This window comes from Ictidomys tridecemlineatus, chromosome 2 (assembly GCF_052094955.1).
Source record: "Ictidomys tridecemlineatus isolate mIctTri1 chromosome 2, mIctTri1.hap1, whole genome shotgun sequence".
NCBI classification, from domain to species: domain Eukaryota; kingdom Metazoa; phylum Chordata; class Mammalia; order Rodentia; family Sciuridae; genus Ictidomys; species Ictidomys tridecemlineatus.
This window is the reverse complement of record NC_135478.1, coordinates 68,339,376-68,366,669: the sequence shown is the minus strand read 5'-3', so window position 1 is coordinate 68,366,669 and position 27,294 is coordinate 68,339,376. Positions and strand designations below refer to the sequence as shown.

Sequence of the window (27,294 nt, the reverse complement as noted above, 5' to 3'; positions counted from 1 at the left end):
CCTTTTTTGAATGTTTTCTTGCATTTAGCACAAAAAGACTCACCTTGGACTTTCACAAATTTTAACCTGGAATCAGCCTTTTGTGTAACCAGCCCTGTTTCCTATAGTGAAATATGGTATTTTAGTTCCATGATCTGATCACCAAGATTGATCCACTGGTCTTGCTATTAAAATGTCACTGTTACCCAGTCCCATTAGTGCAGACAAGTATGAATTTAATTTTCTACATTCGAACACTCAAAAACACACACACACTTGTTTCCTCTATTTTTATATCTGGAAAAGCATAAATTCACAGTGATTCATCCATTTCAGCCCTACTTAACAGGCCACATCCCAATTTTCTTTACTGAATCATAGAGTCACTTCACCAAAATTTCCTATGAAAAACTGGATTTTATTGTCCTTAATGTATTTACTTATTTAAACAATCTCTCTTTTATACAACTAAATTTTATTCATCCTATTCTAAAACCACACACCCTCCTTAGCTCACCTAGGTGTTTTTTACCCTGTTTTGTAAATGAGTGTTTATGATAGGCTACCTCTCTCTGTGGAGCCCATCTTAGGTTCCTTGGGCTTCCATACAAAGGCCAGGCTGTCCCTTCTGAGGATACCTTCCCAATTGTATCTCATATCTAACTTGAAGCCACCATTATTCACTCCTCTATCACAAAGTGTGCCCTCACATTGCTGGACCACATCTAATGGCATTAGGAGTGAATTATTCAAGAAGGTATGGGGAAGTAAAGGGAAGGAAGAGAAGGGACAGGACATAAGATGGAAAAATCTTGTGTAGCTCCTGATACCAGTTGAATCTGAGGAGCAGTGCTATAGAAACAATTGACTATCAACCACTTTCTAATTCAATGATCCTTCTGCTTGTTATAAACTTAGGAGTTGCAGATGGACTACAAATTTGTTTCTTGCTTTCCAGAATCAACAATAGAGATAGGATTGGAGTATGAAAGCTAAGCTAGAGATATAGTAATACCTACCTCAGTAGAGTGTTACAAATTTTGTGCTTCAAAAATGACACAAGGCCACTATGAATATTCTTTTCAAGCAATGGGTAAATTCACAGTGGATTAACTCTATCTTACTATTTAATTTGAATTTCTGAAAAAGCTCCATGTATTCACTGATTGTGGTGATCACAAGACTGAATTTTTATTCTCACTGATTCAGTACTATATATCCCCTTAAATAAACATAAATGCTTCAGATAAACATCTATAAGGATATGTTTATTGACTTTCTCATTATAAAATTTATCCCAACATATTTCAAAGAACACATCATATATCAATGTCACTACAAAAGCCACCACAACCACCCTCATTCTAATTAAAAATTATTGAAATATTTGGTGATAATTGTTGATTCTCTAATTAGAGCTCAGGAGGAGCTGCCAGGACTAACTGGCAGTGAGAGGAGAGAGCCCATTATACCCAGAAAGGGTGAGTCTTCACATCCAGAACTGAAGTGAGTACCTCCTTTCCATCAGAAAATACATAATACTTTGCACAGACCCTAGCAAGCTCAGCAAAGGTCCAGCATCTCTTATCATTTATCAATTGAGGAATATAGAGTTTATCTTTATTTTGAGTTTTCTTCACAAAATAAATTTTTGTTCTCTGATGTTCTGGGTCCCAGGCTCTGAGGACAACAATGCAAAAATCCTTAGGAAAGTTCAGGCTCCACTTATTGACACATCTCTGCACACAGCCTTTAAAATAATGGACTTTTCAGTTTGAAGAAGTCCTTGATTAGTTAATTTCAGGGGAATCTGTAATGTATAGACAAGCACATGGAGAAGCAATGAATGAAACACCAGGAACCGAAGCAGCAAAGTAGAGAAGATACATTAAGCCCAGTGATGCTCCAGAAACAAAAAAACTATTTTTAGTATCATGTACTTTGAATTTGTCCTAATCATTCTCTAAGGTGTGTCATGATTGGATAGTAAAATTATTCATTTATCTGAAAAATTATTTCATAAACATTTATACTGTACAAGGCCTGAGATAGGCAGGTTTTGTAAGTTCTGGTGAGGAGAACTTTCCTCAAAAATCAGAACCCTGTGGTCACCACACCTCATGACTATGCACAGGGTCTCTCCAGGAGACATGGAGCTGAATCTACACTGTGCTTAAGTTCACAGTTCATACATACACATGTCACACTAATCTTCATTGAGCCCATATGTTTTTTACACTTTGGTCTTCATAAAGCCATAGATTTGGAGCCCCCATGGTGAAGAACTCTAAATCTCAAAGATGGTGTAAAAGAAACTCACTGAACTATAGATCTAAGAATTAAATAATGAATGAACATATATTTTTCTGTGACTCAGCCCCTCTATTTCGAAAAACATCTTCAAATAAAACATTATGTATATGAAAAGGTACTGACCTGTGTTTCCTTACAAGTTTGGAAGAAAAAGGTCTGCATTACTTTGACAAGAGTAAGTTTTATATTTATGAGAGCAAACCTCATGTTAATGCAGTTTCGGGGTCCATTTCCAAAGGGCATGTGAATGTAAGGATTGATGCTGTCCTTGTTATTCTTACTGAACCTGGTTTCACAATAGATGAGAAGTCAAAGAAATATTAAAACCACAACAGTTACTTGTTTCAGTTTGTGCCTTAGACACCCCCAAACAATAGTGTAAAAAATGATTTCATGGGCTTGTCATTGAAATACAGCTGTGGTTTTGCTCTGAGAATTATTAAGCTATGGAGTTTTTCTACCTTTCTCTTCCTTAGCCTATATAGTTTTCCACATTTCTTCTCCTTAGCCTACAGGACCTTTCAGTCTTTTTGAGATGAGATAAATGCTGTTTCAAAGGAAATCATGGTAAATTGAGACATTAAAGAAAACAAAACACACATAAAATATAAAAAGTATGAGAGTGAATACATACAATGAAATGAGATAGTGATTATGTCAGTTATGGCACATGATATAAAATTTGAAAACACATAAACACAGACACACACACAGAGACACACACACACACATGCACGCACATGCATATACACAAACAGAGTCATGGTGCCATATCTGAGGATAATTAGTTTTAGCATAGGAATAAACAAAAATCCTGGGTAATCAAGTCTCTTATAAAAATAATGGGAACATACTTGTATAACCTATGCATATCCTGAAATATATTTTAAATCATCTCTGGATTGCTTATAATAACTAATAATATTTAAATGCTACATAAATACTTATTGTATTACACTGTTTAGAGAAAACTGACAAGAAAAAACATTTATAAGTTAGTTGAAAGTATAGATGCAAAAACCATACATACACGCTGAGCATGGCACACACCTGTAATCCCAGCATCTTGAGAGGTGGAGACAGCAGGATCCCAAGTTAAAAGCCAGCTTCACCAATTTAGTGAGGTCCTAAACATCTCAGCGAAACCCTGCCTGTAATAAAATACAAAATAGGGCTACAGATGTGGCTCAGTGGTGGACCACCCACGAGTTCAACTCCTGGTACCTTGCAAAAAAAAATCATACATGCAGAGGTTCAATGTATATATTATCAGGTGCTAGCAAAAATCAAATATGATACAATCTAGTTTAGCAAAAATATCTACATATGCCTAGAAATATGTTTATGAGAACATGATCATATTATTAATTCATGATTATTTAAAGAATTTAACAAGCTAAAAAGTTTCTTCTCAGCAAAAGAAACAATTTGTGAGGTGAATAAAGAGACTACACCTTGGGAGCAAATTTTTACCCCTCACACATTAGATAGAACATCAATCTCTAGGGTATATAAAGAACTCAAAAGTGAAGCACCAAAAAAACCCAAATAATCCAATCAATAAATGGGCCAAGAACCTTAACAGACACTTCTCAGAAGAGGATATACAATCAATCAACAAATATATGAAAAAATGCTCATCATCTCTAGCAATTAGAGAAATGCAAATCAAAACTACTCTAAGATATCATCTCACTCCAGTCAGAATGGCAACTATTATGATGCCATTATAAGTGTTGGCAAGGATGTAGGCGAAAAAGTACACTCATACATTGCTGGTGGGACTGTAAATTGGTGCATCCAATATGGAAAGCAGAATGGAGATTCCTTGTAAATCTGGGAATGGAATCACTATTTGACCAAGATATCCCTCTCCTTGGTTTATACCTAAAAGGTATAAACATGCTACAGGGACACAGCCACATCAATGTTTATAGCAGCACAATTCACAATAGATAAATTGTGGAGCCAACCTGGATGCCCTTCAGTAGATGAATGGATTAAAAAATGTGGCATATATACACAATGGAATTTTACTCAGTATTAAAAGAGAATAAAATCAAGGCATTTTCAGGTGAATGGATGGTGCTGGAGAAGATAATGCTAAGTGAACTTAGCTAACTCCAAAAAAACAAATGCTGAATGTTTTCTCTGATATAAGGAGGCTGACTCATAGTGGGGTAGGGAGGGGTAGCATGGGAGGAATAAACAAACTCTAGATAGGGCAGAGGGGTGGAAGGGGAAGGGAGGAGGCAGGGGATTAGCAAGGATGGTGAAATGTGATGGACATCATTATCTACAGTACAGATATGAAAACATAAATTGGTGCAAATTACTTTATATACAAACAGAGATATAAGAAATTGTGTTACATATGTGTACTAAGAATTTTAATGCATTTCATTGTCATTTATTTTTAAAAACGCAATTTAAATTTTTTTTAAAGAATTTAGGATAGTGAATGGACATAGCATTCATTTTGTTCCTTGACACAAATTCATATCATTTTGCAAGAAAGTGTTATATTTATAACAATAAAACTGCTTAAAATACAAAGAAATATATGAAAATAATTACATAGCTACTTATTTGTCATCTATGATAAGAAATACAAAGACATGCTTGGACAACCCTAGCCCAGGGTGGTTCCCTTTCCCAGAGGCCCTGTACCTTTCAGGGCAGAACTCCTCAGGCTCTGGCCAGTGCTGTGGGTTTCGATGAAGAACAAAGCTTGATATCATCACCACTGTCCCCTTCCTAATGGACACTCCATTGATTCAACATCTTTCTTACAGACCCTCTCAAGTCTGCCAGCAATTGGGTACAACCTGAGAGTTTCATTCACCACCATGTCCAAGTACTCCATCTGTAACACGGTATCATAGGTAGCAGATGCCTGAAGAGAAAAAAAGATTTTTGAAAATTCATGTTTGGAACTAACTGTAAACTCAATCTACATAGTTATATTAAAGTGTTAGGAGGTCCGAAGAATAACAGAATGGTGAAGAAGAGTATTGATTACAATTGACTAAGCATTGTAATAACAATAATGTCCATTTGACAATCATGTCCATGGCTCATTGAGAAGTGCAGAGTAGTTATGAACATAAGAGGCCTATGGAACAATCCCAAATTCAGTGTATAATATCCTCAGCATCATCATGTACAATTTTTCCTCATGTGAGGAAAAGTAACTAATAGAATATGACAATTACACTCAGGCAAAATATGTGAAAGTCACTGTTACCTTTCTCTAAAAAAGTCACATGCCTATTTAAAGGAAATAGAAAAGAGGAAATAACCCATTATATATCAGTTTTTTCTTGAATAATTCTGCTTTGAATATATATATAACTTAGAGATAACACTACATCATTTAAAAAATGTTGGGAGAAACTGGTAACTTCCATCCCAGTACCACCAAAAGAAGGCTAAGATTCGATGGCACCATGTCAAACAATTTCAGTTTCATAGGACACTCTAAGGAGGATAGAAAGTCACTCTCACCCCCACCCCTTGTTGCTGGACCAGTCTCCTGGTTGTTCTTCAGGGCTTTATTGTGAGCTCTGAAGAAGAGGCTTTGTGCCCACTTCACTGCCAAACCAGCCATGTCAGCCCCAGAGACCAGGTGTCTTCATATTCAATAGACTCAATAGACTTCCTGTTTAAGCAGAGGACAGCAGGCACAACATGTGGCTAATGCCTGGTATGACATTGGAGAGGATACAAGGTAGAAGTAAAGAGTTTGTCTCAGGAGTCCGAAAACCTGACTCATCCCCTGGATGCTTCTCTCTAATACATGACTAGAGTGTGAAGTTGTGTGGAGCAGAGCAGAGCTGGCCTGCCCACCAAGACTAGGCTCACTCAGCAGACAGCCAGGCAGGAGCTCATGCCACAGATCAGCAGAGCCAATGATCTGGACACTTGAGTGACACATGCTTACACTTCCTAGGTGTCATCAGAGTAACTGGTAATGGATACAACTGAAACTACACTCTTTTAAAAATTTCTTGTAGTTTTGGGAATAGAATTTTCCCCAAAATACTGTTTTCTCCCTCATTTGTCTCTTCAGATCCTTTCCAAATAGAGCTGGTGAAAAGAATCAGTGTATATATTTTGGCCAAAGCCTCCTAGAAAGTGACGAGGAGGGAGTCTTGTTGAATCTCCACCTCTCTCCTCCCTCTCCAGGTACCATCTTCTAACCTTATTGGGCAAAGCCACATCAATCTCCGGCTGCAGTTTGGTCTGTGCATCAGGATGGTTGGCCAGTTCATAGAAAATAAAGGAACAAGCACTGCTAATGGTCTCATAGCCAGCAAAAATGAAGATAATTGATTGAGCCACAAGCTCCAGATCAGACAGGGCTAATGGAAGAGAAAACACAACTTAGGTAAATCCAGCAAATCACAACATCAGAAGTTTAGATGAAGAGAAATCCCATTAAAACCCACAGATCACTAGGCAGGACCATGGAAAAGCAATTCAGAGGCATTCTCAGAGTGGTTTTTCATTTCCTTGTCTATCTGATATGGGAGACAAAGGAAAACTTTTTTTAATCCAGTTTTTCTGAGGTCTATACCACTCTTGGACTTGGCTACTAACTGTGCCATTCTCAGCACCACCAAAGATAGGTAAGCAGGAAGTGTGAATCAGGCGGTATAGATTCAAACTATACCAGATTTCAAACTATATTAAAGAGCAATAGTGACAAAAACAGCATGGTACTGGTACCAAAACAGGCGGGTGGACCAATGGTACAGAATAGAGGACACAGAAACCAACCCACAAAACTACAACTTTCTTATATTTGATAAAGGGGCTAAAATCATGCAATGGAGGAAGGATAGCATCTTCAACAAATGGTGCTGGGAAAACTGGAAATGCATATGGAACAAAATGAAACTGAATCTTTTTATCTCGCCATGCACAAAAGTTAACTCAAAATGGATCAAGGAACTTGATATCAAATCAGAGACACGGCATCTGATAGAAGAAAAAGTTTGCTATGACCTACATACGGTGGGGTCGGGCTCCGAATTCCTCAATAGGACACCCATAGCACAAGCATTAATATCTAGAATCAACAAATGGGACTTACTCAAAATAAAAAGTTTTTTTCTCAGCAAAAGAAACAATGAGAGAGGTAAATAGGGAGCCTACATCCTGTGAACAAATCTTTACTCTTCACACTTCAGATAGAGCCCTAATATCCAGAGTATACAAAGAATTCAAAAAATTAGACAATAAGACAACAAATAACCCAATCAACAAATGGGCCAAGGACCTGAACAAACACTTCTCAGAGGAGGACATACAATCAATCAACAAGTACATGAAAAAATGCTCACTATCTCTAGCAGTCAGAGAAATGCAAATCAAAATCACCCTAAGATACCATCTCACTCCAGTAAGATTGGCAGGCATTATGAAGTCAAACAACAAGTACTGGTGAAGATGTGGGGAAAAGGGTACACTTGTATATTTTTGGTGGGACTGCAAATTAGTGCAGCCAATTTGGAAAGCAGTATGGAGATTTCTTGGAAAGCTGGGGATGGAACCACCATTTGACCCAGCTATTCCCCTTCTGGGTCTTTTCCCTAGAGACCTAAAAAAGAGCATGCTACAGGGACACAGCTACATCAATGTTCATAGCAGCACAATTCACAATAGCAAGACTGTGGAAACAACCTAGATGCCCTTCAATAGATGAATGGATAAAAAAATGTGGCATTTATACACAATGGAGTATTACTCTGCATTAAAAAATAAGAAAATCATAGAATTTGGAGGGAAATGGAAGGCATTAGAGCAGATTATGCTAAGTGAAGCTAGCCAATCCCTAAAAAACAAATGCCAAATGTCTTCTTTGATATAAGGAGAGTAAGTAAGAACAGAGTAGGGAAGAAGAGCATGAAAAGAAGACTAGCATTAAACAGGGATTAGAGGTGGGAGGGAAAGGGAGAGAGAAGGGAAATTGCATGGAAATGGAAGGAGACCCAAAGGGGTTTACAAAATTATATACAAGAGGAAGTGAGGGGAAAGGGATAAATAATACAAGGGAGAGGAATGAGAGAAGTGGGGTAGAGAGAGAAATGGGGAGGGGAGGGGAGGGGAGGAGGGATAGTAGAGGATAGGAAGGCAGCAGAATACAACAGACATGAGTATGGCAATATTTAAATCAATGGAAATGTAACTGGTGTGATTCTGCAATCTGTATATAAGGTAAAAATTTGAGTTCATAACCCACTTGAATCAAAGTGTGAAATATGATATGTCAAGAACTATGTAATGTTTTGAACAACCAACAATATAAAAAAGAAAAATAAATAAATAAAAATGAATTTAAAAAAAGAAAGACAAGAAAAAAACAGAACTGCAATGGGAGTATTTGAGTATTACAGAAATAAGCAATAAATTAGAAAAAAAATTTTGAATGAGAGAGAAAAATAGTTTATATCACTGGATATGAGTAGATACAGAAATATTTCTTTCCTCTGTTGCATGTAGAAGTATTTCATGTTAATAATGTTTTCTACTGAGAGTATCTAAAAGCAAAAATCCACAAGATGATGACAAATTTTGATTTCTAAATTCCATTAATTGTGAAAACAAAAACAAAAAACAAAGCTGTCACGAGAAACAGAGCAGAAACCTAGAATATCTTAAATCAGAAAGGAAGAAAATAATTAGAAAATAAATGATAAGGGCATAGAATACACTGTATGCTACTATAATGTGGATACATGTCATAGAATGTACAAGACCAAGAGCAAACCCTAAGGAAATCTATGAACTGTGAATGGTAGACGTGTCTCAATATAGGTTCCTGGACTGTGATAAATATAACTCTCTGGTGGTGGATATTAGGAGTGAAGCAGTGTATTCCTGACTACATGGAAAACCTCTATGTTTTCAGTTCAATATTGCTATGGATAAAATAAACAGAAGCTACCTTTAAAACAACCATTAAAAAGATGACAAGAATAATAGAGGACTCAGGAGCCTACATGAAAGGAATTCCAATGGACAAATATGGGGGAATTGAGCATCAAAATAAAAATAGTAAGAAAAGAAGTTGAATAAAAATTACCATGCTAGTGAAAGAAATAGTTTATATCAGCTTCAACATTTGAACATGGCTCTAGGTGTGCTTCTCTAGAAAGTTCCTCAGGCTACTGTATATGATATCCAAGCATGCACTTTCTGCAACTAGGTAGAAATGCTTTTCTTCCTGGAAAATCTCCTGCACATTTCCAGAACAATTCTTCCCTCTGAGTTTTTCCATCAGTAGATGAGGTAGCAACCTTGTTTACCTTTATGAGACTCCACATCTTTGGAATTCTGCGAATTTATTATAAGCTGAAGAAAATCCACCCGATGCTAGAAACATAGAGATTTCAAAGATAAAAGATCAATTATGAAGTCAGAAATAAATTAATAGTGCAGAAGTAATCTTCCCTTCTTAGACCATGACTTCTTTAAGTACAGAAGACGAGCTGGAGTTTCCTAAGTCATCAGTGAAGAAAAACATCCATATACAAACTGAAGAGTAGGATGTTTCCCTGAGTGAAAACTGGCTGTGGTGTCCAATAGCTACTGGCCTTTGCTCTCCCTACTTGTGAGCTCCTGTAGATTCTGAACATAGCCTCCTGGCCAGAGAGTGGCTGGCTTTGTCTCCTGTTACATTTGTTTGCTTAGGGAGAAGTCCTGGACTTCAATATTTTGTTTTACTACCTTAATTCTTCATCAAAGATGCCATAGATTAATCTCCTGATATTTTTAGAGCTCATCATCAGATTTTGGGCAAGCATCTTGGAAGATCCTACCATGCTTGAAGGTATGAACTTTGTACTGACACCTGGAGGGCCCATCCTGGCTCCCTGGCCTGCACACATCCTTGTGCTGGTCTTTGTACATGAGGCAAAACCTTCACCTAAAAAACCCCATGCCTGCTCTATGAGGGTCCAGACAGTGCCAGCTACCCTGAGGATGCCTTCTGTGGAGACTTTGTAAAGTGAGAGGTTTGGAAATGCAATGATTCTTGACCATATAAAATTTGATGAAATTATAGCACCAGGAAAATAATGTTTATGTTGAAATTTTATCTATTGAAGAGAAGGGATATGATAAAACATTTTTCCTCTATTTAAAAAAATAATTTCAAATGATATATAAGAACATTAAGCTATACACATATTAACAAGGTACCTGATTATTTTGATATATGTATATGCTATTTGATGTTTATGTCAGTTTAGAAACATCTTTAATTGCATTTATCATTTCCTGCTGGTGGATGTTTTCAAAATCTATTAGGCTCAATTAATAAGAACAATTTTAACATAGTGCTGCAATAAACATGGGAGTGCAGATGTCTCTTTGACATACTGATTTCATTTCCCGTGGTTATACACCTAGTAGTGAGATTGCTGGATTATACAGTGGGTCTGCATTTGATTTCTGAGGGTTCTCCTTACAGTTTTCCATAAAGGCTACCCTAATTTGCATTCTAGCCAACAATGTATAAGGACTCCTTTTTTTTTTTTTTTTTTTTTTTTTTTAGAGATTTTGGGCTTTTTCTATCAGCAATATTTATGCCTTGACAAACTAAATTCCATGCCCATTATTTAATTTTAAGTGCTTTCTCTCTGATTCATTATTTTTTCAGTATTTGGAATATATAATTTTCTTTATTTAAGTCTTTTTTATTAGTTCTTTTTAGTTATATGAGAGTAGAGTCTATTTTGACATAATTATAAAAGCATGGAATACATCTTACTCTAATTTAGTTCCCTCCCTGATTCATTCTTGTATCTCAATTACCAGATACTAAATTCTTTATTCTTCCCAAATGAGAACCCTCTACTATTCTCAACCAAGAGTTCTTCATCTACCTTTTAAAAATATACAAAGAAGTATGGAAGTCTTACACCCACAGGCTTATAAATTATCAAAAATGAACCTCCTCTGTAACCACCACCGGATTTTACCTGTTGTTTCTCTTGAAGGCGACTTTCTTTCATTCTCTTTATAGCTTTCTTTAAAAAAATTGTGATATTTTTGGAAACAGAGAGATATTCATTGCCTCATAAATTTGAGTAAGGAATGGAAATATTACTCTAGGGGAAAGAAAAAACAAAGAACACTTCAGAGAAAAATGTAAAGTTTACCTGGAGCAATTACATCTTTTCTACCTATCAGAAAAGTGGAAGTCACAAGGGTTCCTAAAGAGAAACTGTTCGTGATAGGACCACTGATTGGGCTCCAGGCCACTGGTGGAGCAAGAGGATGTCATATATACGGCCACCACCAAACCAGTGAGATCAGTGGCCCCTTCTGCCTCTGTGGAGTGACCAAAGGAGCAAGATGAAAACTCTGACCACTTTCCCCTTCATGTACTGTAATAGAGTGTCTTTGGATAAACCTAGGCTTTAGTCTGAGGCTCCAGTTAATCATGCTCTTCAAGAAAGAGCAGTCAGGATGGGACCAACAGAACATGTGTTCCTTGAGCACCACAGGAGGAATCCAGAAGGCATTATTAGAAAGAAAATTGGGAAACTCATAGTATGAGCAAATTGATCAATATATTCCTGAATAAACACTGAATGAAAGAAGAAATAGAGTGAAATAGATAAAGTATTGAAAGGAAAAAAGGAGGCATAATATATGAAACTTATAAAATGGAGAAAAAGCCATCATTGCTCAGAGGGAAATTCTTATCTATTAAATAAAAACAAATATCACAAATGAATGATCAAACTTTACATAATAAATCATGAAAAAAAGAATACAACAGTCACTAATAGGGCATTATGGAAAAATGTGGATATGTAACCGATGTGATTCTGCAACTTGTATTTGGGGTAAAAATGGGTGTCCACAACCCACTTGAATCAAATGTATAAAAGATGATATGTCATGGATTCTGTAATGTTTTGAACAACCAATAAAAATAAATAAATAAAATAAAAAACAACAAAAAAAGAAATGCAACTCTTTAAAAACAAAAAATTCACAAAATAATAGCTACACTGACCCAGAAATAGAAAGGCTACAGTTAGTAGCATTCAAAATGAAAACTGGGGAAATACTGACATTATAAACATAGAAAGAATTATAAAGATTTTGTAACAATCAGATTATTATAACAATTATACAAATTACATAAATGAAATAGAAAAATTTCTAAAAAGACACAAACAACAGAAACTAACTCATAAAGTAATACAAAATATATATTGACATACATCCTGTGATGAGACTAAATTAGAAATTAGAAACTTTTCTACAAAGTGAAGCTCAGGTCCAGATGTTCCAAGGACAATTCTACCAAACATTAAAAGAACTAATACCAATTCTTTACCTCTTTACAAACATTCATAGAAATACCTAGTATTTTCTAAGTATAGAATATAGTGAACACTTGTAAAAGATCCTAAAATGCCCGTGTTAACCTAATCCTAAGACTTAACACAAAGATAACACAGAAGAACTACAAACTAATATATCTTATAATTATGGATGCAAAAACTCAACAAAATAATTTGTTATTCTTCTCTCTCTCTCTCTCTCTCTCTCTCTCTCTCTCTCTCTCTCTCTCTCCACTTATCTATCTCCCCAGTCTCTTTCTCTCTTTTCTCCTGCTACTAGCTAACATCTTTTGATTCCTCTTTTATGCTTCCTAAGATCTAATAACTCTATATCCTCACCTCCTACTTCCTTAACATCTCATCCTAAACCCACCCCCCCATTCTCTCTTTGCCCACCATTATTAACTATAGGTCCTTTTGCAACCTACTGTTTACATTGTTAATAATAATCAAACTCACCATTTCTGTCTGTTGTGACAAAACTGTAAACATCTCAATAGAAGCTCTTTGGTTTAATTAAGCCTGAATTTTATTTTGCATTGGGATATGTTAATATTGATCTCCTCCTTAAAGGAGAGGTCATGGAATTCTGCAGGGACACTATAAGTCTATTCATATAAACTGTAATACCTTAGATATACACTGCTAAAGGAAAAGACACAAAAACAATGTGAAAAAACAAGGGAAGAAAGTGCCCCAAAGAAACCAAGATACATTACTAGAACCAATGGCCAGCATAGCAGAAGATATGTCCAAGAGAAGTTCAGGAAGTATGTAATTAAAATGTTCTGTGAATTAAAGGATGATATAAGAAAGCAAACACAGGCAACAAAAGGTCATTTCAATAAAGAGCTACACAGCCAAATACAGGAAACAAAAGATTACTTCATAAAGCAATAGAGATTCTAAAAAAAGGAAAAGAAATCATTGAAATGAAGGAAACAATAAAGCAAATTAAAAACTCCATAGAAATCATCACCAACAGACTAGATCACTTTAAAGATAGGACCTCAGACAATAAAGACAAAATATATAATTTTGAAAGTAAAGTTGACCACACAGTGAAGATTGTAAGAAACCATGAGCAGAACATTCATGAATTATGAAAAGGCCAAATGTAAAAATTATTGAGATAGAAGAAGGCATAGAGTTCCAAAACAAAGGAATGAACAGTTTATTCAATAAAATAATATCAGTAACTTTTCCAAACCTGAATAATGAATTGGACAATCAAATACAAAAGGCTTACAGGACATCAAGTGTTCAAAATCATGACAGATTCTACACCAAGGCACATAACAATGAAAATGCCTAACATACAGAATAAGGAAAGAAATTTAAAAGCCACAAGAGAAAGGAATCAGGTTACATATAGGAGGAAATCAATTAGAATATCTGCAGATTTCTAAACCCAGACCTTCAAAGCTAGAGGGTCCAGGAACAATATATACCAAACTCTGAAAGAAAATGGATGCCAATGAAGAATCTTACATCCAGCAAAATTAAGCTTTAGATTTCATGATAAAGTGAAAACCTTCCATAATAAACAAAAATTGAAAGAATTTAAAACTAGAAAGCCTGGACTACAAAATACATCCTTAGCAAAATATTTCATAAAGCAAAAATGAAAAACAACCATGAAAATCAGCAAAGGGAGGAAGTACACTAAAGGAAAAGACAATCAAAGGAGAAACCAAGTCAAGTTAAAAACCAAAATTAAGCAAAATGACTGGAAATATGAACCATGTTTCAATAATAACCCTGAATGTTAATGGCCTAAACTCATCAATCAAAAGACATAGACTGGCTGATTGGATTTTTTACAAAACCAACAATATGCTGGCTTCAAGAGACTTATCTCATAGGAAAAGACAACCACAAACTGAAGGTGAAAGGTTGGGAATAAATATACTACTCACATTGACTGTGTAAATAAGCACAGGTTTCCATCCTCATATCAAATAAAGTAGACATCAAGACAATGTTAATCATAAGGAATAAAGAAGGACATTTTATACTGCTTAAAGAAACCATTTATCAACAAGATTGAATGAAATAAACAAGAAATAACAATTGTAAATACTTAAGCACCAAACAATGAATTATGGGCTAACAAGAAAAGGACAAATGTAATGGCCATCTACATTCTTCAAACTCTTCTTAATTTCAAGAGTAAAATAGACCACAATACAATAATACTGGGTGACTTTAACACAACACATTCACCACTAGATAGACCTTCCAAAAAAAGCTAAATAAAGAAACTATAAAAATAAATAATACAATCAATAACTTAGACTTAACAGACATACAAAATTACAAGAATAAAATAAAAAAAAACAGACACACAGAAAATATTTCACCATCAGTGAGTGAATACACTTTCTTCTCAGCAGCACATGGATCCTTCTCTAAAATAGGCCATATATTATGTCACAAAGCAACTCTTAGCAAGTACAAATAGAGATACTACCCTGAATGCCATAAGATTATAATGGAATGAAATTAGAGATTATTGATAAAATGAAAAACAGAAGCTACTCCAACACATGGAGACTAAATAATATGCTACTTAATGAGCAGGAGATAGCAGAAATCATCAGAGAGGAGATTAAAAAATTTTTAGACGTAAATGAGACCAATGATACAACATATTGAAATCTCTGGAATACTATAAAGATGGTACTAAGAGGAAAGTTAATTACATGGAGTTCATTTTTTTAAAGAAGAAAAAGTCAATAAATAAAGGACCTAAAATTGCATCTCAAAGCCCCCCAAAAGAGAACAATCAACACCAAAAGTAGTAGAAGACAGGGAATAATTAAAATCAGAGCTGAAATCAATGAAACTGAAACAACAGAAACAATTGAAAAAATTGGCAAAACAAAAAGTTTGTTTTTTGAAAACATAAATAAAATTCATAAACCCTTAGCCACACTAATACAGAGAGAGAAAACTTATATTACTAAAATATGTGATAAAAAGAAAATATCATGATGGATACATCTGAAATACAGAAGGTAATTAAAAACTATTTAAAAATTTATACTCCAATTAAATAGAAAATAACAAAGACATCGACAAATTTCTAGAGACATGATCTATCCCAATCGAATCAAGCTAATATACACAAGTTAAACAAATCAATTTCAAGCAAGTAAATAGAAGACACCATCAAAAGCCTACATACAAAGAAGAGCTCAACCAGTCAGGGTGGGTGGGGGGTCATCTGAGGAATGAAGGAACTTTGGATAGGGCAAGGGAAATGGAGGGGAGATGGGTGTAGGATTGATGGTGAAATAAGATTGACATCATTACCCTAGGAACATGTATGATGACACAAATGGTGTGAATCTACTTCATCTACAAGTACAGAAGTGAAAAGTTGTGCTCCCTTTGTGTTTTATGTAGTGGAATGCATTCTGCTGTCATCTATAATTCATTAGAACAAATAAATAAATATTTTTTTAAATAAAGTACTCACACATGCTTCAGGATGGAAGAATTTGAAAGTACAATGATAAATGAAAGAAGTCAGACATACAAAGCCACATATTGTAGGATTCATTAATACAAAATTCACAGGGGCTGGGGATGTGGCTCAAGCGGTAATGTGCTCACCTGGCATGCACAGGGTGCTGGATTTGATCCTCAGTACCACATAAAATAAAGATGTTGTCCACTGAAAATTAAAACATAAATATTTAAAAATTCTCTCTCTCTCTCCTCTCTCTCTCTCTCTCTCTCTCTCTCTCTCTCTCTCTCTCTCTATCTATCTATCTATCTCTATCTCTTGAAAAAAAAGAAAATTAAATTAACAGTATCAGCAAATCTTTAGTCAGAAAATAGATCCATGGTTGCTTAGGCTTAGGGAATAGAGATTTGATAATGAAATGGTAGCCTGCTTCTGAGTTGACAAATGGTCACTAGTGATGAATGAGTATATCTTTGTACTAAAAACAATTTAATTGTATAATTAAGTGGGGTAATTAAAAGATTATTAATTATGTATCAATTATGATCTTATTTAAGTAAAGAAAGGGAACAAATAACATGGTATTCCACATACTTATTGAGAAGCAAAGGGTCAAAGAAATTAAATTTTAAGAGCTTCTTGACTTTCTTTACAAAGGGATCTTGTGGGTTGTTGAGGGAATCGATGTTCACTCCAAATGATGTAGCAGTGCTCACATTCAAGCTGTAGGCCCCAAAAATGCTGAATAGAGAAAGATATAATATGAAAAGATAAAACCAGTGCCTCTTCCCAATCTTTCCACTACACATGCAGCAAGAATTAGGAGTAAGTTCACATACCCAGGCAAGACAAGCAGAGAGCCACACACTCACAGTTATCTGCTAAACTATCAGATGACTCCATGATCCCTTCACACATACTATGAGGCCTTTATGAATTTCAAATTAGGTATTGCCCTTGTTCCAGGAGTGATGGGTACAGTGAGGTGAGTTAGACTCACCTCTGAACTCAAGAAGCTTACCCACACTGGAATAAGATCCATAATCAGACACACTACAGTAGCACAAATAGAATGTGAATAATGATAGTTGTATACAAACTGAGCTTCATCAGGACAAGGGAGGAATAACTAAGTCTTCCTAGAGGACTCACGAAAGGTGATCTTGACCTTGTCTTCTAGTATATCCAAAGTCACAAATATTTGCAGCCAAACAAACCTTGGCAAATACAGGAGAGATCCTTTCTCCCCCAGCTGCCCTGTCTCCTTCTGGGAGCAGCATCTTCTTGGATGAACAGTTGGAGTTGTGACTCCAAACTCTTGCTTTGTCTGCTCATTGCACTAGCTCAACATTTGAAATTCAGTTCTGTGGCAGGCAGTTGGAGGGGCTCCTGCTGGAGCTTGGAATGCCAGAGCTGCCCTTTTACTTCCTCTTTCAAATTGATAAACTTTCCCTTCTCTGATTACAGTCTTATGTTTTTCACCAACACATCTCCATACTGGTTAATGATGGGGAACATCTACACACAAAACACAAGATCACCCATAGTTAAGTAAGGAGACTCAGTCCCCGACGCTATAGCTTTCCCAGGATGAAGAAGTATAAGGCATTTATAATGAATCTCACTATATCTCTTCTAAAACATAATGACAGAAGAATATTTTTAGGAAGTTCAAATTCAGAGGACTATCCGTTTGAAAGGGACTACTATCTCTCTCACTTTCTACCCATACCCAGATTAAGCCTTTAAGTTTCCTATGAAAAGCCTTCCTATTTTATTACCTCCTTGAGTTTTCCACTGGTGAAGATTGGAGACAGCAGTGTTCTTATTCTCTTCTATTCTTCATCCTCAGATACAGTGATGGTTTTTTTTCATTAATCCCACTGGAACAAAATTCTAAGTCCAAAGAAAAAGAGATTTTGTCTACATAAATGTGGAGGTCTCTACAGTTGCAAAAGTTTGTTAAACAAGTTCTATTTATTTAAAAAAAAATGTTTAGTGTGTGATAGTAGAAAGAAAACACCTGGAATTAAGCCAAATGATGTGCAAGATTGACATAAAACCTACTAAAACCAGTGGGGAATGTGATAATAGGAGCAAATGTGACTCCATTTTGATTTACGACTTCATCTTGTAAAACAACCATGCCAAGTAGAAGAGTCATGACTGGGGCAAGATGTTCTTTTCCTTTTGCTATAGAAACTTTTAAGAACATGGAACCACCTAATGGGGTATTGTTTCTGTAACTAGGGTAACAGGGCTCTGTTTCTGTAACTGGGGTGACTGGGCTAACTGTGATTGGTTAGGCTTCCCTCTACGTGACTGCACTATCCTGCTTCTGTAACCTGGCTTGCTTGCATTGGCTATACTCCCTGAACATCCCTTTTGCAGTTTTCAGACTTATAAGGAGTGCCCTTGCAATTGTTTGGGGCTGATTAGGGGAACAGCTTTATGTTCTGGTCAGCCACCACTAGTTTGCCTCAATAAAGGCTTGATTCAATTATATGTGAGTGGTCTGGAAGTCAGTTTATGAAACCCTGGGATGAAGCTTTAAGTATAACATTTGGGGGTTCGCCCTGGATTTATTTCTTCCTGACCGTCACGGTTAATTTGCATCCAACGATGGGCCATTAGACCTCAGCAGCAGAGTAGAGGGGAGCTCCTGAGAGACACTCCACAGCCTCACTCCAATCCATCCTAGGATGCTCTGAAAAGCCTCCTGCTGGCTGTAAGTTCTGGTGAGTCCAATCTTCTCTGAGGGAAAAGGTCATATTGGATGCAGCTGCTTACACCTTCCCTGGGACAGGACGAGATGTTATCACTGTCTCCCTGGAGGTCTTCCTGTGTGACCTAATCTGTCTGTATCTGGGGCCCACTGGAGGTCTCCCTGGGAGGTCTAATCTGTCTGGGGGCAGGAGGAGACATAGTCTCTGTCCCACTGGAGGCCTCCCTGCAGGGCCTCATCTGTCTGGGGGCAGGATGAAACATGGTCTCTGCCCCATTAGAGGTCTCCCTGTGTGACCTCAGAGATTGTTGCTTGTCCTGTGTCTGTTCTGCTGTTTGTCATTTCTCCAGTGTCTTCTGCTGTTGGTCATTTGTCCATTGTCAGTTCACTGGCCATTTGTTCTGTTTGCATGGTCTCTGCCCCATTAGAGGTCTCTCTGGGTGACCTCAGCTATTGTTGCTGTCCTGTGTCTGTTTGGCTGTTCGTCATTTCTCCAGCGTCTTCTTGCTGTTTGTCATTTGTCCCGTGTCTGTTCACTGGCAGTTTGTCCTGTTTGTCTATCTGAGTGTTGTGCATGGGCCCTTTTCTTGTTCTCGTAACCGCTCTTCTTTCAACAGGACTCCTTCGCTCCACCGATATCAGAGACAAGGAAACACTACAGAGATCTCTACCTGGACCACTTTAACTTGTGTTCTTAACATTTTTTAGGACTTTATCTGTTGGTTGGTTTTTGTTTGCTCCCTTTGTGTCCTGTGTTAATTTCTACCTCAGGTGGTTTCTAATGGGAATAAAATGATTAAAATGATTTATCTGTGCTCACTACAGCTTGTATTAAAATGTAAAGTGCTGCCAACAGGACTAAAAGAATTGTCAAAAGTAAAAGCTAAGGTAAAAAAAAAAATTTAGAGATTGTCTTCATTTAGGAACTAGGCCAGGTGGCCAACTGAGTAAATCATGTCAGTTCTTATAGAGGACACATTAAAACTAAAGTGCTTTATAAAACTATTATTCCTAAATTATGTAATAAAAAGCATTATTTTGTCTAGAAATTTGGCTTTTGTCTCTCAGTATTTGCAAGCATGAATAACTTCCAACTCTTAAAAAATTGTCTAAATATTTTTCAATGTCAGGCTAAAAGTTGGTGGCCACTATCCAAGAAACCAAAAAAATCAGTTTAAAATGAGACCCAAACCTGGGGGACTCTCCCAAGGAGATCAATGGAGATGCATCTTTGGGAAGGTCCTCCAAAAAAAAAAAAAATAAGCCCCCTTCATTGGTCTATGTTCCTTCAACTCTTTTCAGTTTTCATGAACAGAACCACCTCAGGAAAAGGTTAGAAAACTTTTAAAATTCTGTATTTGTTAAATTCATAATTTTGATCAAATATGCTTAGGTTAATGTTTTTCTGATTAAACTCTGCTTTATTCTAAGGCCAATTTACAAGAGTTAACTCTCAATCTAATAGGTTTATTAAAAATAAGCTACAAAGTTTTTGTTTTTGTTTTGTGTAGGTGCACTGGTGTACTGTCTGTCTACATGTATTTCCATGTCTACATATACTTGGTACAAAAACTTGACATATGAGCTCATAAATTAAAATTTTTAAAAAATGAATCCAAATACTTTTGGTTTATATAATTTAAAAGGTTCAATTTAAATTGGAAAAAATAAATAAATGTACAAATGTCTTCAAAGTTACTAATGCACATTTTTGTTTTTAGATGGTTAAACAGCTGTTAAAATGTAAATGTCTATAAAGTGTCTGATATCCATTGTCTCTAGGATTTTTATTCGACAGAGAAAAAAATGAAAATTAATTACTAGTACTATTCAATGCACTTGTCAGATACCTTGTTTTTTTAAAAAAAGATATGTAAATTTCATCTAAACGTATATAAAATTAATCATGGATGTGTTTGTTAGAGACATCTAATTGGTACAAAGTTAGAATGCTAACTGTTAAATATAATATCAAGTACTCTTAACTCCTTAAATTCCATAAGGTAAAATATTTAAGCAATGTTGGTGTTTTCATAAATTGGTAAAGTAAAAAAGAAATTTGAAACTATTTTGTGTTATTATAAAAACAAGGTAACTATGAGTTACAATGTCCCAACAGGTATAATTCTGCATTCAAAGAATCAAGATGTTTCAACTGTATTTCAATTATAGTACTGTAAGTAACAAGTATTTCATCTTATTAAAAGTAATTAATTTATCTAAATTCAAAAATTTATAAGGGTTATTTCAAGTTACAAACAAAAAAAATCAATGGGCTAAAAATTATTAAAAAGTTCTAAATATAATAATATATTTAATAAAAAACATTTCCAGGTAAAAAGTCTTTATGTGGTAAAGTATAATTATAATACATTTAAGTAAACAAAAGGGTCTAATTAAGTAATATAAAGGTCTATAAATTAAAGAAAAATATTAAAAAGTTTATATGTAACTAAGTTGGTTACATATGTAACACAAATAGTCAAAACTATTCAAGGTTGTTCCCTAATGACAAATAATAATGTACTGATCTATTTATATGTTAAATTGATAAAAACTTCTAAAAATATTAATTACATTATGTCTATTAAGGTTTAATCCTCTAGAACAAGTAATCTTAGAGAAATTAAGGTTTGTACATTTATGGCTAAACAACAACTGTTATTTTAAAATATTGTCCTATGGAATTCAAGCTTCCGTTCGCCTGCATCTCCCAGGCAAACAACTGTGACTCAGCACTAAACGATCTCGCTGAAATAACTGGTCGGCCCTTTGGAACCTGTGGAGGTTAACACCAACCGAGCCTTCATAGGCAGTGGCCACAGGATTGAGACAGGGCTTGCGAGAGCAAGTCAAGACCCACACTTGCATTGGTCACCTGGCAAAGAAAACAAACTGTAGCCATTTGCATGGGATACCACCATGGCAGAGAACTGACATCACCGGAATGCTGCGGAAGAGATCACTTCATTGAAACTGTCGGCGACAGGTGTGTAACCCCCTAGCCCTTCTTCTCCACACAGCAGGGAAACCTTAAGGGCCCCTCCCAGCTCTCCTGTGAGCACAATCGTCAGACCAAGGGAATCAGGAGTGGCGAGGGACCCGAGGCGCGAAACCCTTGGCTACTGTTCCCACCAGTGCTGACAACTGAGGGCTCTTGCACCAGCTACCAGGGGGGCATGGCTACTGGAGGGCAAGTAAAATTTTCTGAGGGTTCTCAGCCCCAAGCTCCACAAACTTAGGGTCTGAGGGAATGGCAAATAGAAAGAGTGTGCCCAGTCTTTCAAGAAAATAGGACTCCTGGGAACAGCAGACCTGGCGTGCAGCCAGTATTGTGGTAAGCATCACCGGTGAGTGGGGCCTCGCTTGAGGAAAAGTGGGGAAGTGACTAGACACAAGAGAAGGCCCTTGGCACTCAGGATTGGAGACCTGCCCAGTCTGGGAAGAAGAGGTTCTGCACAGTGATTGGTTCCCGCCTATTGAGAGGAAAAACTTGGCGTGGTGGGCACAGCTCCACCTACTAAAAGAGAAGTTAATAAAAATATAAGATTGCATTTATTAAAATTTTTTTATTTGAGTTTATTTTTCATTTTCATTTTTTTAATTTTTTTAAAATTTTAAATTATCTTTTTAAATTTTTTTCTTATTTTCTTTTCTATTTTTTTCTTTTGTCTTTTCATTTCTTTTCAACTTCCTTATTCACCCTTCCTTGAATTCTACCTGCTTACTCTCATTCTCTTTAGTGACTTCTTTCCTTCCCTTCTAATACATTTCCTCCCAAGCATCAAATAAATTTATAGGAGTAAACAGTAACTCAGCAGTCAAACAGAACAAGAAGTAACATGAGCAGCATGAAAAAGAAAAAAGAAAAGGAGTACACACAATGCAGGATAGCCTAAATATTCAGGAGGACCTAGAGGCATCAGAAAAATGGACAAATAAAGAAATCAAATAATACCTTAGACAGATGGAATGGAATCTGAAAGAGGATATGAGACAGCAAATTCAAACAGTGAAAGAACACATTGAAAATGAATTACATAAACAGATAAAAAAGAAATAAGCATCTTTATCAGGAGATAGAGATTATAAAAAAATAAAACAATAATTCTAGAAATGAAGGAAACTATAAACCAAAACAAAAACTCAAATGAGAGTATCACTAACAGAGTGGAGCAAATAGAAAGCAGAACATCAGATAATGAAGAAAAAATGTATCATCTTGAAAAGAGACTAGCCAACTCAGAAAGGCCGGTAAAAAAATCACGAGAAAAACATCCAAGAGATATGGGATAACATAAAATAACAAACTTAAGAGTCATCAGGATAGAGGAAGGTATAGAGGTTCAAACCAAGGGAGTGAGAAACTCGCTGAATGAAATAATTATAGAAAACTTTCCAGAAATAATAAAGAAAACGAATATACAAATTGTTGATGCATACAGGACACCGAACATACAAAATCAGAGTAGACCAACGCCAAGACACATTGTTATGAAGATATCCAATATACAGAACAAAGAGAAAATATTAAAAGCTACAAGAGAAAGGAGGCAGATTACATTCAGGGTTAGACCAATAAGGTTAACAACGCATTTTTCATCACAGACGCTGAAAGCAAGAAGATCCTGGAACAACTTATTTCAAACACTAAAAGCCAATGGATGCCAACCAAGAATTCTGTATCAAGCAATATTAAGCTTCAGGTATGACAATAAAATAAAAATCTTTCATGATAAACAAAAGTTAAAAGAATTTGCAGCCAGAAAACGAGCACTGCAAAGCATCTTGAGCAAAACACTACATGAGAAAGAAATAAAAAACAATAAACAAAACCAACAGTGGGAAGGACCTCAGTAAAGACAGAGGGTGGGGGGAAAGCTAATCATGGAGAAACAAACTAAATTTTTTAAAAAAGATAAATAATCAAACATGGATGGAAGTACAAAGCATATATCAATAGTAACTCTAAATGTTAATGGCTTAAACTCTCCAATAGAGCCTCATAGGCTGGTATCATGGATTAAAAAAACAAATCCAACAATATGCTGCCTCCAGGAGACACATCTGATTGGAAAAGACATACACAGGCTGAAGGTGAAAGGATGGGAAAAAATATACCATGCACACGGTGCTTGTAAGCCAGCAGAGGTGGCCATCCTCATATCGAATAAAATCGACTTCAAGACTAAGTTAATCAAAGGGATAAGGAAGGAGATTATATACTGTTAAAAGGAACCATTCACCTACAAGACATAACAATTATCAATATTTATGCACCAAATAAAGGTGCTGCGATGTTCATAAAACAACTTTCCTCAAGTTCAAGAATCAAATAGATCACAACACGAAAATTATGGGTGACGACAACACACCTCTCTCACCATTGGACAGATCTTCCAAACAAAAGTTGAATAAAGAAACTATAGAACTCAATATCACAATCAAAAACCTAGACTTAACTGACATATATAGAATATATCAATATATATCATATATACTTTTTTCTCAGCAGCACATAGATCCTTCTCAAAAATAGACCATATATTATACCATAGGGCAACCCTCCGTAAATATAAAGGGGTAGAGATAATACCATGCATTTTATCTGATCATAATGGAATAAAACTGGAAATCAATGATAAAAGAAGGAAGGAAAAATTCTACATCACATGGAAAATGAACAATATGTTACTGAATGATCAATGAGTTACAGAAGACATAAAGGAGAACATAAAAAATTCTTAGAAATAAATGAAAATACAGACACAACATATTGGAATCTATGGGACACAATGAAAGCAGTTTTAAGAGGGAAATTCGTCACCTGGAGGTCATTCCTCAAAAAAAGAAAAAACCAACAAATAAATGAGCTCACACTTCATCTCAAAGCCCTAGAAAACGAAGAGCAAAACAACAGCAAATTTAGCAGAAGGCAAGAAATAATTAAAATCAGAGCAGAAAACAAAGAAATTGAAACAAAAGAAACTATTGAAAAAACTGACAAAACTAAAAGTTGGTTCTTCAAAAAAATAAATAAGATCGACAGACCCTTAGCCATGCTAACGAAGAGAAGAAGAGAGAGAACTCAAATTACTAACATACGGCATGAAAAAGGCAATATCACAACAGATGCTACAGAAATATAGAAGACAATTAGAAATCATTTTGAAAACCTATATTTCAATAAAAAAGAAGATAGTGAAGACATCGATAAATTTCTTAAGTCATATGATTTGCCCAGACTGAGTCAGGAGGATACACACAATTTGAACAGACCAATATCAATGGATGAAATTGAAGAAGCTATCAAAAGACTACCAACTAAGAAAAGCCAGGACTGGATGGGTATACAGTGGAGTTTTACAAACCTTTAAAGAAGAATTTATACCAATACTTTTCAAGTTATTTCAGGAAATAAAAAAAGAGAGAGCTCTTCCTAATTCATTCTATGAGGCCAACATCACCCTGATTCCTAAACCAGACAAAGATGCCTCAAAGAAAGAAAACTACAGATCAATATCTCTAATGAACCTAGATGCAAAAATCCTCAATAAAATTCTGGTGAATTGGATACAAAAACACATCAAAAAAATTGTGCACCATGATCAACTAGGATTCATCCCTTGGAGGCAAGGATGGTTCAATATACGGAAATCAGTAAATGTTATTCACCACATCAATAGACTCAAAGATAAGACCATATGATCATCTCGAAAGATGCAGAAAAAACATTCAACAAAGTACAGCATCCCTTTATGTTCAAAACATTAGAAAAACTAGGGATAACAGGAACTTACCTCAACATTGTAAAAGCTATCTATGCTAAGCCTCAGGATAGCATCATTCTGAATGGAGAAAAATTGAAGGCATGCCCTCTAAAATCTGGAACAAGACAGGGATGCCCTCTGTCATCACTTCTATTCAATATAGTTCTCAAAACACTGGCCAGAGCAATTAGACAGATGAAAGAAATGAAAGGCATAAAAATAGGAAAAGAAGAACTTAAATTATCACTATTTTAATATGACATGATTCTATACCTAGAAGACCCAAAAGGGTCTACAAAGAAACTACTAGAACTAATAAATGAATTCAGCAAAGTGGCAGGATATTAAATCAACACGCATAAATCAAAGGCATTTCTATATATCTGCCGCAGTCTGGCTGGGCACAATTCAGGAGCCACTTGTCAAAAGAAACTAACTTTATTTTTAGAACTACAAATGCCAAACAAAACAGCTCCTTTGGAAAAAACCCTCAGAGCCCAACTGCCACCACCGGCTTCCCACAAGCCTCTCACCCCCACACCAGCCTCTCCACCTCCCACAATCCTCCTGCTCTTGAGGCCAATTGGCTGGGTTGCATGGGCGGAGCCAAAGAAGTCCCCCAGTGGGCAGCTCTGCAGAGGAGCCAATCAGCTAGATGTTTCTGGGGCCGCTGTGAGCCAATCATCAGCTGGCAGTCTGAAGGGCAGGGAAACAGCCCTATGAACATCACCGCAGAGGAGCCAATCAGCTAGATGTTGCTGGGGCCGCTGTGAGCCAATCATCAGCTGGCAGCTGGAAGTTTGCTGGCAGCTGGAAGTTTTCTGGGGCCCCTTTGGCTGTGGCTCTCAACATATATCATCGACAAAACTTGTGAAACAGAAATGAAAAAGAAACATCCCATTCACAATATCCTTGAAAACAATAAAATACTTGGAATCAACCTAACAAAAGAAGTGAAAGACTTAAACAATGAAAATTCCAGAACCCTAAAGAGAGAAATAGAAGAAGATCTTAGAAATGGAAAAATATACCCTGTTGATAGATAGGCAGAACTAACATCATCAAAATTGCAATATTACCAAAAGTTCACTATAGGTTTAATGCAATCCCAATCAAAATCCCAATGGCATTTCTTGTAGAAATAGATAAAGCAATCATGAAATTCATATGGAAAAATAAAAGACCCAGAATATCAAAAGCAACTCTAAGCAGGAAGTGTGAATCAGGCTGCACAGCAATACCGGATTTCAAACTATGCTACAGAGCAATAGTAACAAAAACAGCATGGTAGTAGTACCAAAACAGGCGGGTGGACCAATGGTACAGAATAGAGGACACAGAGACTAATCCACAAAGTTACAACTATCTTATATTTAATAAAGGGGCTAAAGGCATGCAATGGAGGAAGAAGAGCATCTTAACAAATGGTGCTTGGAAAACTGGAAATCCATATGCAACAAAATGAAACTGAATCCCCTTCTCTCATGATGCACAAAAGTTAACTCAAAATGTATCAGGAAGTTTGATATCAAATCAGAGACTCTGTGTCTGATAAAAGAAAAAGTTGGCTCCGATCTACATATTGTGGGGTCAGGCTCCAAATTCCTTAATAGGACACCCATAGCAGAAGAGTTAATAACAAGAATCAACAAATGGGACTTA

At 36.0% G+C, this 27,294-nt stretch overlaps 1 pseudogene; it reads right to left on the bottom strand.

Moving 5' to 3' along the window:
• Nucleotides 1-1,693: 1,693 nt before the first annotated feature.
• Nucleotides 1,694-18,005, bottom strand: LOC101975571 (cytochrome P450 3A9-like; annotated as a pseudogene).
• Nucleotides 18,006-27,294: the final 9,289 nt, after the last annotated feature.